The sequence below is a fragment of the Ambystoma mexicanum genome, chromosome 6q (genome assembly GCF_040938575.1).
Source record: "Ambystoma mexicanum isolate Mex_15411 chromosome 6q, UKY_AmexF1_1, whole genome shotgun sequence".
Lineage (NCBI taxonomy): Eukaryota > Metazoa > Chordata > Amphibia > Caudata > Ambystomatidae > Ambystoma > Ambystoma mexicanum.
Genome location: NC_090937.1, coordinates 120,699,064 through 120,709,882, shown reverse-complemented (window position 1 = coordinate 120,709,882; position 10,819 = coordinate 120,699,064). Strand labels below are relative to the sequence as shown.

The 10,819-nt window shown below is 49.7% G+C and overlaps 1 pseudogene; it reads left to right on the top strand.

Annotated features, from left to right (window-relative positions):
* The first annotated feature begins 10,319 nt into the window (after nucleotides 1-10,319).
* LOC138517134 (5.8S ribosomal RNA) lies at nucleotides 10,320-10,471 on the top strand (annotated as a pseudogene).
* Nucleotides 10,472-10,819: the final 348 nt, after the last annotated feature.

Sequence of the window (10,819 nt, the reverse complement as noted above, 5' to 3'; positions counted from 1 at the left end):
TATTCAATAGCACTGTGTTAATGATTTTTTAAACTATTCTCAGAATAGAGACCAAATATTGAATCTGCATGGAATTTAAACTCCCTTGAGCTCATAAAACGATATTATGCACACAGGTATGGGGCAAATAAATCACATTTAACAATTTTGTGTCCTCCTGTTTGATATTTAACTGAGATTGGCACTACATCACCAGTATTTTTTTTTTAAAAAAAAATAATTGTATGTAACATCACAAGGCAGATGCTTTCTTTATGATGTCATGTGTATGTGCACAGAAGGAGAGCTATATGGTTCCCCAGCTGTGCTGGATACACTCTACAATATGATGCTCCATTTGAATGCCATATCCATACTCTTAGAGTACAGAAAACAGAGTGATATATGGTTCCATCTGCCGGGAATCTGCCTCCCACAGACATTCAGTACAACTGATCAGCACTAATTAACTGCGGGCACAGATTACATTCCAATGGCATTTGCTGCTAATATTATCAGCAGTGTGGTATTCCTTTCATGGACAAAAAATAGCCTATATGCATCTGTGCTAACTCTATTAGCTCATGCGCAGACAGATAAATCATGGTTCAGCCATACCTGCAAACTATGATATCATTTTATGTATCAACAGCATAGGTCTAAGTGGACCTGAGTATTATTAGGAACAGAGCTTTAACTGGTGCTATTAATAAGATTAGAACATTGAGTAAATCTAGGCATTAGCCTGAACAGGAACCAGAGTTCACAAATCTGGGTGTCATCATGAGCGGAGCTCTCTGTGAGTTTTGTGTGCTGGTAGGTCTACTCCGAAGGAGTGTGTATAAACTAGAATAGCTCCTTCCAGCTAATTGGGCTGACTTGCTGTTATTTTGGTGGTCATTTCTATGATAAAAACTTCTTTACTTCATCAGATATTTTATTTGGAAGTTTTGTTCAGCACTGGTTCTACCAAGAGGGGGCATAAAGCACCTAAGAAGGTTCTTAGTTGAAAAAATGAGAGGTGAAACAGAAGTGACAACATGTTTTAAGGATAGTATAGCAAGATTAGGATAGACAAGTGGTAGGTGGGAAGGTGGAGGAGTTGGGTCTTGTGCAAGGAAACAGGTTTGTTTTGAGGCTCTTTCTGAAAGTGGTTATGGAGAGCGCAGTCCAGATGTGAAGCGCTAGCGTGTTCCATGCTCTGGGTGCCACTGGAAACATTTCACTTTTTGTGTGGTGTACATGTTAGTTTGTATCATGTTTGTGTGGGTGAAGGGTTGGAGAATTTTCGGAAAGTAAGTCAGAGTTTTGAGATGGATGACTTTGAATACAATGCTGAGTAATTTGAAGGCAATTGTTTGTGGTATGAGGAGCCAGTGGAGCTGGGCGAGAGTTGGGGTAATGTGTGAATGTTTGGGTAGGTGGAGGATCAGTCTGGCTGCTGCGTTTTGTATGGCTTGCAGGGCAGACGTGTGCTGCTGAGGAGTCCAGTAAGAAAAACATTGCCGTAGTCCTGCTTGGACTACGTTGCAGAAGTCGTCAGGGGAAAGGATGCGTGCGATTGTTCATAGGAGTTGTAGATTGCATGCTTTGATTACAGCATCTGTGGTGTGTGAAAGAAATGTTGGGGGTCGATGGTGAAGCCAAGAGATTTGACATCTGGAGAGGTATATGTGTAGGTTCTGTGATAAGATCTTTGATCCAGGGGGGAGGTAAAGTATGTGTCAGAGGGGGCATATGAGGCAGTATTCTGCTTTGGAAGGGCTAAGCTTGAGGTAGTGGGTGGCCATCCAAGTGGTAATGGTGGAGAGACAGCTTTTGAGGGCATGGAGTTGTAAAGGGGATGAACTAGAGGAGTACATTTGTGTGTCATATGCATTTTGGTGGCAATGTATGATGTGTTCGCTAAGGATCTTTCCAGGGGATTATACATATAGGTTTAAGAAAAGTGGTGACAAGGAAGAGCCTTGTGGGATGCCGTACGTGACTGGAATGGAGTGCGATTGATAAGGGGACCTAGAGACAAAGTGTGTCCTTTCAGTGAGGAAGGAAGTGAACCGTTCTAGGATGGTGACTGAAAGTCTCATCCTGTGGGATAGGATGTTTAGTAAAATGGTCTGGTCGAGGAGTATGGGAAGTGATGTTGTGGAGGTCATCGAGGATGTGAAGTGTAGCGGTCTCACATTGGAACCCAGAGTGGAAGGGGCTGATGCGGTCGTTTGTGGTGATGTGTTGTTGCATTCCATAGTTCCGACGAGGTATGGGAGTATATAAATGGGACAGTAGTTCTGGTGGAGTCTGAGTCAATAGTGGTTACAACGTGGTTCTCCAACAGTAACATATTGTGTTGACTCTCAGGGCCTGATTCATGGAATTATTAGCGTGCTGCAAAGTGTCTCTGCACTGGTGCAAATTGACTTTGCACAGCCAACTAACACCCTTATTCACAGAGCGGTGCAAAGTATTTTTGCAGTCCAAAGTGACTTTGCACTGGCGAAAAGGCACTTTGCGCTGCAAAAATACACTTTGCACGGCTCTGTGAATCAAGGTGTTTGTTGGCAGTGCAAAGTCACTTTGCATCACACTACAAATTCTATGAATCAGGCCCTTAGTCTGTTTTTCTTGATCTCTCAGAACTATAAGGCGGTTAGGTATAGACAGTACACTATCCTGTCAACCTTCATTCATACAATTGCTTGGAAAGTACTCACCTAATGCCATGTTTTAGAAATGACTTAAGTTGAACCCACGCCCAACCTTGTTTCAACTGAATGAGTTAACTTCACTTGATATCCTTGCTAGTTGAATATCACCAGGATTGTTCAATACACCAATGATTTTGGTAAGGTGTTACAGGATAGACTTTGGTAAGGTGACACCATCCAGCACCCCACTCTAAACATTGTTCCAGCATCACTGGTTTCATTGGTTGCTTCTTAGCACCTGCCCCCATGACACCTTGGAAAGAATAATCCCATAAAGGATCAAGATTAGAAATGCAACTCCTGAAGCCCAACGTTGAACACTTGAAGCTAATTGGAGGAAGAGCCCCTCACTTATTTTCGAGGAAAGTATAAGGACCATATCAAAACCTACCAAAAAGCCATTCAGCATATTTCCAGAGAGCTAAGTAAAGCAGTCAATGTGACTTTAAACCCCAAATCCTCAACGTAAGACATTTGCCTTCGCAAAAACGTACAACCCCATTGCAGAATTCTTTTTCTCTAAAAGGGAAACGATAAGGGCCTCTTAACTCACTCCACAGAATTTGACGGTGCATTCCCTGCCAAGTTTCCTATTTCCATGCGTGACACTTCCAGCCAGTCCTGGTTTTCCTTCCAATTGAATCCTGGAACTTGTAGGTTTGTTTTTCCCAGAGTAAGGGTGGACCTACAAGTCCCAGTATGCAGTGTGGAAAAAACACAGGATTGGCTCAAAGATTCTGGATGGAGCAGGGAAACTTGGCAGCTATGTATGGCCCTGCCCAGTGGAGGCCCCAGCATCCCCGGCATGGTCCCCATCCCTCACTGGAGGTAAAAGCTCTAACGGGCCCTGGCCAGAGCTCCAGGACAGTTGGGGGAGCGTCACCCCTGTGGGGTACATGACTCACATGCTGGTCTTCCACCCCCCCTGCCCAGCTGCAGTCCCAGAGCACCCAGGCAAGGTCCCTGTCCCTCCTTGGAGGGAAAAGCTATCACTCCCCAGCCAGAGCTCCAAGACGGAGGTGGGTGCTGCCGCCTCGCTTGGGTGCCTGCCTAGCAGCGGCATCCTGGGCACCCTGGCAGGGCCCCAGGCCATACCTGGAGGGAAAACCTCTAACGTGCCCTGGTCGGAGCTCAAGGTTGGCCGGGGGTCCTGTCTCTCATGTGGGTTGACTGCCCACCCTGCCAAGCTGAAGTGCCAGAGTGCCCTGTCAGGGTTCCATCCCTCCCTGCAGGGAAAAGCTCTAACGTGCCATAGCCAAAACTCCAGGACTGCCAGGGTTGCTGCCTTCTCCTTTGGGCACCAGCCTCACACATAGGTTGATCATCCCCCTGCCCAGTGGCAGTCCCAGATTGCCCCAATGGGGCCCCTGTCCATTCCTGGAGGGAAAAGCTCTGAGTGCCACCCAGGATAGCCAGAGCTCCAGGATGGCTGGGGCTACTGCCCCCTCCCTTGGTCATCTGCCTTGCACGTGTGTCGACCGTACCCATTCCCAGCAGTGATCCTGGGTTGCCCAGCCGGGTCTCCCATCCCTCCCAGGTTGCCCCAGCCGGGGGTGCTACCCCCTACCTTAGGTGCCTGCGTCGCACATGGTTGTCCGTCCCTGTGCCCAGCGGCAGTCCCCGCACATCATGAGTGCCTGCCATTCCTTTGCGAAGGCGACAGGGGTCCTTCCAACCTGGGCGAATTGGAATGCATGGCACTACCAGATGGCCGTGCTCCGAGCCTGGCCATCTGGTACTTGCATATAGGAATGAATGGCTGGAACAAATGGCCGGCCTGCTTTGGAAGCCCAGTTTAGTGCCAATTTGACATTTTTCTCCAGTTGGGTTCATATGGAGGCTGGACACTTTTGACCAGACCAACTCCTCTGTCACCCAGGTTACATAGATTATAAGTAATCCTCCGGATTACTGTAGACAGTGTGTATGAGGCCTGTCTGCACGCCACTTGAGTCTTGCTGTCCCACCCAGGCACTGTGTTGAAACCACTATGCCACCTCTCAACCTAGCTATCACGACCACAGTTCCCTGCCCGAACTCTGCTGCACCAGTATCAAAGCAGACACACACACAAAGGGTTCTCAAACACAGGGGGCCCTGGACTAAGTCACAAGCAGGGGCAAGGTGGGTGCAGGCATGGTATGATTGGTGCCATGCACTTTCATAAGTTAATGGAAGCAGTAGTTTCATGTGTTAATGGGAGACAGGCAGTCAGGGGTTAATGAGGGACTCTTTTTACACTTCATGGCAGCCATTCTTGCTATCATTCCTGGGTTCCCCTAACATGGAGGCATCCAATGCAGTCTAGGCTGCAGGCCAGTCTTTTGGGGCATTGCTGGGTGTGGCTGACTATTTTAGCCCCACCCAGGCCCAGCTCTTTGCTTCGTGGTGTTCTGCTAGCGCAGCGTGAGGCTCCAGCATCGTTCCTGCAAGAAGAAAAGCATAGCTGATTAAATACATTACAGATCACGGACCCTCCGATCCCCAGCAGCTCTTACCTGTTTGTATCCTGATCTTCTCTGCTACGCCGTCCAGGAACCTCCGACTTCACGCGTCACCGCTCCGACAGACAGCAGCAGCTTCCAGGAATCTTCGGCTCTACGTGTCACATCTAAACGCTGCGTTCCCTCGCCGTGAGAGCGGTTTCTTCATGGATCAGCAGCTTCTAAGAAAAGAAACCAGAAAGAAGGTTAGTGCGGAAGGGATACAGCGTCCAGCTTAGCGGCGCTCTAATAAGGACATTAAAAGACAATAAAGCACCTTAACCAAAAGCAATAAGGACATTCATAAGGTGCTTTAACCAAAAGCAATAAGGACATTGAAAGGCAAGGCAACAAAGCACCTTAACAAGGCAATAAGGCACCTTGGAAATAAAGTGCATTAAGAACAAGAACACTGAGGACAATTAAAGCAAAGACACCGGGAATCACTGAGCTTAAGCACACGCACAAGAAGTATTGTCACGTGTGCATACTTACCCAAGAAGACATGCACGCTAAGACTTTCACGCCACAGCGGGTCTGGGCAGAACTCCAATAGCCAGTGACATAACTGGCTTCATCCAAAGCGCCCCTGTTAGGATTACAGGATTGATAGCTCCAGTTCTTACTAAAGCAGAAACACGCTTTAGAAGTCCAGTTCCACCAGTGCCTCCAAGGAGAGGTTGTCGGCAGAAGAGGTTCTCCAGGTGCCCCTGCAGAGCTAAGGTGAGCGTTACACTAGCCCAGGGTCATTCCCCATGCAGTGTCCCAGCAAAGCCAGCCTGTGGAGGGTGGGAGCCCTGCATGAAGCCTTTGGAGCTCTTCCGCGAGGCCTACTTTTCCAGGGCCAACCTCCTGCTTGTTGCCTTCTTGGGTGAAGGCACATGGGGCCTGCCATTCCTTTGCCATGCTGCCAGGGGCTTTTCTGGCCTGGGCCCATTGGAATGCATGGCACTATCAAATGGCCGCACTCCACGCTCAGCCATCTGGTAGTTATCCATAGGAAGGAATGGAAGGACCTGAGTGGAAGCACCAGATGGCCGTCCTGCTCTGGAAGTCCAAATGGATGCCAAATTGACATTTTTCTCCAGTTGGGTCTATAAGGAGGCTGAACACTTTTGCTCAGACCTCCCCCCTGCCACCCAGGGTACACAGATTACAAGAAAGCTTAGTCACCTTCCTCCAGATTACTGTAGACAGTGTGCATGAGGCATGTCTGCACGCCACTTGGTTCTTGCTGCCCCACCCAGTCTCTGTTTCAAAACCCCTATGGATCCCTCACACTAACCCAAGGTCATTCCCCATGCAGTGTCCCAGCAAAGCCCCCTGCTGGAGGTGGGAGCCCTGTATGAAGCCTTTGAAGCTCTTCCAAGAGGCCTACTTTTCCGGGACTGACCTCCTGCTTGTTGCCTCCTTGGGTGGGGGTATGGATGCTTGCCGTTCCTTTGCCTGCCAGGGTGCCAGGGGCCCTTCCAGTCCAGACCCATTGGAATGCATTGCACTACCTGATGGCCGTGCTCCTGAGCATGACCATCTGGTAGTTGGCCATAGGAGCGAATGGCAGGACCAGATGGCCAGCCTGCTCTGGAGGAACGGGTGGGTGCTAATTTGAAATCTTTCTCCAGTTGGGTCTATAAGTAGGCTGTACACTTTTGCCCAGAACTCCATCTCTGTCACCCAGGGTCAGGGTACACATATTACAGGAAAGCTTAGTCACCTTTGCCTGGATTACTATAGACAGTGCGTATGGGTCCTGTCTGTGCTCTACTTGGTTCTTGCTGCACCACACGGGCTCTGTGGTGAAATCACTACACACCCCGAAGTCGGCCATGGGTAACATCCCATGCGATGTCCCCGCAGAGCTTGACCTGCTGGGGGCACCCTGCCGGCCCACAGTGGGGGAGGTGCAGGGGGCTCCAGCAGCTTTTTTGGGGTTGACAAGATAACCTCCGCTGACTTGCACATGGATGGCAAAGCGGCCTGTCCGTGTGCATCCCTGCAATCCATGGGATCGATTTGGCACACTCAGTCCATCTAATGTTGGACTGCTTGGCCAGCCCTGGCCATTGTTTCAAGCAATTAGTTTTCAGCCACCTTGGGACAGGGTTGCCTTGAGGGTATGCCCCCTCGAGGAGGGCCCCCTTATGTGAGTGTCTCTTCCCTCTAAGCAGAGCACAGGCTGAATAGCCCGACAGCTTTATAGTGGTCAGATCAGATCAGATGCCTTAAGTTGTGCCTGGATCCAGCCTCTCACCTTACACCGCCCACACCCGCAGTAGTGGCAGAGCAGGCTGGGGTCTGGTGCCCATGTGGTTGTCCTGTCTACCCTCCACAAGTATTGGGGCACGCTCTGATGGTTAGGTCCCGCAGACCACTGAGGGTGTGAAGGCTGGTCTGAGATGGGCATCACCCATTGCCACCCTGCAGCAGGTACAGCTACCTGGTTGATCCTGCCAGTAACATATGTTTGTCTCAAAGAGTAAGCCATGCGTGTGTAAGTATACAGTGAAACTGCAAATGACTCATTTAATCAGTTATGGTTCCTTTGATCGCGCCATCTGTTACTTGGAGAACTGTGGTAATTCTAGAGCTAATACATGCCAATGATGCGAACCTCCTGGGATGCATGCATTTATCAGACAACAACCAATCTGAGCTCGCCAGGCTGCTTTGGTGACTCTTGATAACTTTGGGCCAATTACACATTCCTGTGATGATGACGATACATTCGGATGATTGCCCTATCAACTTTCAATGTACTGTCTATGCCTACCATGTTAACCTCGGGTAAGGGGGAATCGGGGTTCGATTCTGTAGATGGAGCCTGAGAAATGGCTACCACATCCAAGGAAGGCAGCAGGTGTGCAAATTACCCACTTCAGAATTGGTTAGGTAGTGATAAAAAATAATAATACAGGACTCTATCGAGACCCCATAATTGGAATGAGTAAACTTTAAATCCTTTAACGAGGATCCATTGGAGTTAAATTCTGGTGTCAGAAGCCATGGTAATCCCAGCTCCAATAGCATATATTAAAATTGCTGTAGTTAAAAAGCTCTTAGTTGAATCTTGGAATCAAACTGGCACTCTGCCGTGTCACAAGATACCGCCTGTCCCAGCCCATGCCTCTCTGCACCCCCATGATGCTCTTGACTGAGTGTACTGGGGTCCAAAGTATTTACTTTGAAAAAATTACCTGAATACGTCAGCTAGGAATAAAGGAATAGGACTTTGGTTATATTTTGTTGGTTTTTAGAACTGCGCCAATGATTAAGAGGGGCAGCTGGGGCATTTGTATTGTGCCACTAGAGGTGCAATTCTTGGACTGGAGCAAAACGAATCAAAGCAAAAGCATTTGCCGAGAATGTTTTCATTAATCAAGAACGAAAGTTGAAAGGATTGAAGATGATAGGATACCGTTGTAGTGCCGACCATAAACAATGCTGTCTAGCGATCCTGCAGTGTTATTCTCATGACCCGCCAAGCAGCTCTGAGGAAACCAGACTTTGGATTCTGGGGGTAGTATGGTTGTTGAAACTTCAAGGAATTGTTGGAAGGGTGCCACAAGGAGTGGAGCCTGTGGCTTAATTTGACTCAACACAGGAAACCTCACCCGGGGCGGAAACGGAAAGGATTGACTGATTGATAACTCTTTCACATTTCTGTGGGTGGTGGTGCATGATCGTTGTTAGTTGGTGGAGTGGTTTGTCTGGTTAATTCTGATAACGAATGAGACTCCTCCATGCTAACTAGTTACACAACCCCTAGCGGCGGCGGTCAACTTCTAAGAGGGACAAGTGGTGTTCAGCCACTCAAGATCAAGCAATAACCACTCTGTGAAGCCCTTAGATGTCCGGGGCTGCACATGCTCTACACTGAATGGATCAGCGGGTGTCTACCCTTCTCCAACAGGTTCAGGAAACCCACTGAAATAAGTTCATTATAGGGATTAAGGATCACAATTATTTCCCATGAATGCGGAATTCCCGGTAAGTGGAAGTCATAAGCTCATGTAGATTAAGTCCCTACAGTTTATACACACCGCCACGATGGTTTAGTGAGGTTCTCAGATTTGCCATGCTGGGGCGGGCAAGAGCCCTGGTGGAGCGCTGAGAATATGATGAAACTTGACTATCTAGAGGAAGTAAAGGTCGTAATAAGGATTCCGTAGGTGATCCTGCAAAAGGATCATTAATGGTGGAGCAGCTGGAGGGAAAGACGCAGGCCTGACCTTGACTGTGTCCCAGACATGCACACTCACAGCCAAGGCTTGTCCCTTAAGCTACAGTCCAGCTAGCATAGTGGTCCGTGGCCGGGGGACATGGGGAACCAGGCGCTGGGGCCAAGATCTCCTCCTTGGAGGTGCTGCAGCCCAGCAGATGGCCAGGAACATCCGGCCAGGTTGGCTTAACCTGCCGGGAAAGCACCCCCGCACATGCACGAGAGAGAGGGCCCTGAGTGGCTGCCTCTCTGAGCTGGCCCCACGCTGCTGTGCTTGTTGGGTGTTGAGTTTCTGACCCCTACTCCACCAGTGGGTGGATGGGCATTGATTGGGCTTTGGTCGGCAGGAAAGTCCTGAGTGGGGGCAGCCAGGAGTTGTGGGAAACCTGGCTGTTCTCGAAGTATGCGTCCTCAGACAGATGGGACCTTTCAAGCAGAGGGAGCTCTGACCCACAGTGCAGTGGGCCTACTCGATGGGTGGGCATCGAGGTCCAGACACCCACCACCATGGGTGAGCCATGGCCAGGTTTGCCAGTGTGTGGGTGAACCTCCCTTGTCTTCGGGTATCTAGAGCTCAGTCCCATGGGGTTGGGCTGCAATTTGAAAATTCTAGCAGTCTCACCCAACCTCTTGCCACCGCCATCCTCCATCCTTCATCTCCATCCCTCAAAAGGGGGAGGGAGATGAGTGGATGCTGTGTGTACAGGTGGGCCGGCAGTGGAGCAGCCTGCCTCTGTTACCTTGGGAAGCCTCTCGTGCTCCAGGAGATGGTGGGGGTTTCTCCGGCTGAGTGCCTGGAATTCTTTTGTTTGTTTAAACCCCAGTGGTCTCGGACAACTCCCAAGTGGGTAAACTGGACACGGCACATGTGTGCTGCTTCCCCTGAGCCTCTCCTGCACCGGCAGGTGAGGCTGACAAATGAAAGTTATTTGTGACTCTTGGTGGTGGATCACTCGGCTTCGCTTCATGAAGAACGCAGCTGGCTGGGAGAATTAGTGTGAAATGCAGGACACATTGTTCATCAACAATTTGAACGCACCTTGTGGCCCTTGGTTCCTTGCAGGGCTATGCCTGTCTGAGTGTCACTTAAATGTCATCACCCCTGGGATCCTCCCAGGGGAGCGGCTGGGGATTTCACGGGGATCCCTTTCCTTTCACCCTCCAAAGTTTAGATCCGAATCAGAACTGTTGCACGATCCATGGACACGGTGCGGAGGCCTGTTGCTGGCCCATCCTGGCCACCCTGTTTCCCCCCTCTTGGGGTCAGGAGTGCCAGGTGCCTGGTGTGCCCCAGTGGTTGTGGTGGCCTAAAACCGGATGGGGCTGTCTGTGTTGTTCCATGGATGCGTGCGTGTATAGGCCTGGAGTGCAGGCCTTGTGACTGCATCCGGTGGGCAACTTCTCCCCGGTCAGGCTTCAGCACAGATTGGGAC